General features: G+C 30.2%; 1 pseudogene; it reads left to right on the forward strand.

Moving 5' to 3' along the window:
- The first annotated feature begins 1312 nt into the window (after nucleotides 1-1312).
- On the forward strand, nucleotides 1313-1431 carry LOC120595296 (uncharacterized; annotated as a pseudogene).
- Nucleotides 1432-1998: the final 567 nt, after the last annotated feature.

Raw genomic sequence — 1998 nt, forward strand, 5'->3', positions numbered from 1 at the left:
CAAAATGCCAGATTTCTTGCTTTCTCTTACATTTTTCTCCCAACTTTCTATTGATTAGTTGTGTGGGATTTTTTTTTTTTTTATAGAATGAACAAGCAAACAGTTGACACAACTATTTGCTTTGCTGCTCAATTGATTTCGTCAAAGTACTTTTGCAGGAATGTCCCATCAATAGATTTAAAATTACAAATTATAAACAAATAAACAAGACTAAACCTTGAAGAGGCACAATAGTAAACTGTAAAGAATGTCAGGAAAAAGTAAGCGGTGGCATAAAATAACTGTTTCAGCACAGGGTAAAATCACTAAGAGGATTAGGGGTGGCAGGGGACATTTTAGATGTATTAGTGAAATGACCATTATTTTATTTTGTCTTTGTCAATAATTTTATGACAGTTGTTAACTTCAAAGTTTTTCTCCTACAAATGTGCTAATAGAATATTTTAAACTGTAAGAACTTTACTAAGAACATGGGATTTACCAAATAAATCATGATAATATTAAAGTGAAAACATCTTAATTCCTCTTACTGGCGGACATTAACCTTACTACTTAAAAGAACAAAATAATTATTTTGTTTTCAGGCAGAATGCAACTTTAGTGGGGTTTTTTGTTTTTGTTTTTGTTTGTTTGTTTGTTTTAGAAAGAATTAGAATTAACTAGTACAGTCAAACAGCAAAAATATGTACTTTTAAAACTGTACAATTCATTAAGCTTCAGAAGGCAGCATTCAACATGAGAAAAAAAAATACAGATATTAAAACTTTATGGAACTGGTTTCAAATCCTGGCTGGCTGCACACTTAAATAGTTGTGTAACCTAGGGTAAGTTACTTAGCCTGCCTAGAAATAAAATTCTTTATTTTTAAATCAAATAATTAGTACTTACCTTCTATGGTAGTCATGAGGAGTAAATGAGATAATACGTATAAAACACAACAAAGAGCCATTGACAAAGTAAGTACCAAAAAATTATTATTATTGTTATTCTACACAGTTTGCTACATTTAATTATTTATTAAGAATCTAAGTATTAAGACTCTTTGATACATGTCAAAGAACCTGTTGCTTAAAGACCTTACAGTTCAACTTCTTAAAATTGCTTTTTAGGAAACTTAGTTGCAAAGAGTTTAAATGATTTTTTAGTGCCAATTTTAGAGTAACTTTAGGGGTTATTAAATTTAATTTAATTTTATAGTTACATAAAATATTCACATATTTCAAAGTAAACAAAACAAAACAAACTCATAAATAAAGGGAACAGATCAAACATCCTAGTTCTTCTATACGAGTTAAAATATAAAAATAAGTTTTACTATAGCCATGCCATCCTGAATGTGCCCAATCTTGTCTGATCTCGGAAGCTAAGCAGGATCAGTCCTGGTTAGTACTTGGATGGGAGACCACCTAGAAATACCAGGTGCTATAGACATTTTAAAAAAAGTAAAAATAACTTTTAATTTCTATTTCTATCCTCATTCCCCTTTCTCTTCTACCCTACCTTTCTCCATCAGTAACTAAAAAAACCTGATTTATGGTTTATTCTCCAAGTTTTTAAAATATATATAAGCAGATAGATACATATAGTCATATAACCTTTTTTTCTTAGATGAATAATGGCACACTATGTACTTGTCTCTTCCTTGCCTTTTTCATTCAACAATATACCATGAAGATTGCTCCCCAGCAGTACATAAAGATATTCCTCTTCTCTTTCAGCAGTTACATGCCTCTCCATTATATGCACCATAATTTTTTCAACCAATTCCCTATTGATGGACATTTGAGTTGTTTCAAGTATTTCACTATCACAGATATTCTTACAATGAATATTCATGCTTTGTGTGTATGTTGTTAGGTATTTCTGCCAGTATATTTTTGGGTTAGATTTCTAGATTTCTAAGTCAATTTGGCTAGATATTTCCATTTTTTTCCTCTATATTAGTTGTAACATTCTGAATTCCTACCAGCAAATTAACAATGAACATGTTTCTCCACA

Source organism: Pteropus medius, unplaced genomic scaffold (genome assembly GCF_902729225.1).
Source record: "Pteropus medius unplaced genomic scaffold, Ma_sr-lr_union100, whole genome shotgun sequence".
In the NCBI taxonomy this organism is placed as follows: Eukaryota; Metazoa; Chordata; class Mammalia; order Chiroptera; family Pteropodidae; genus Pteropus; species Pteropus medius.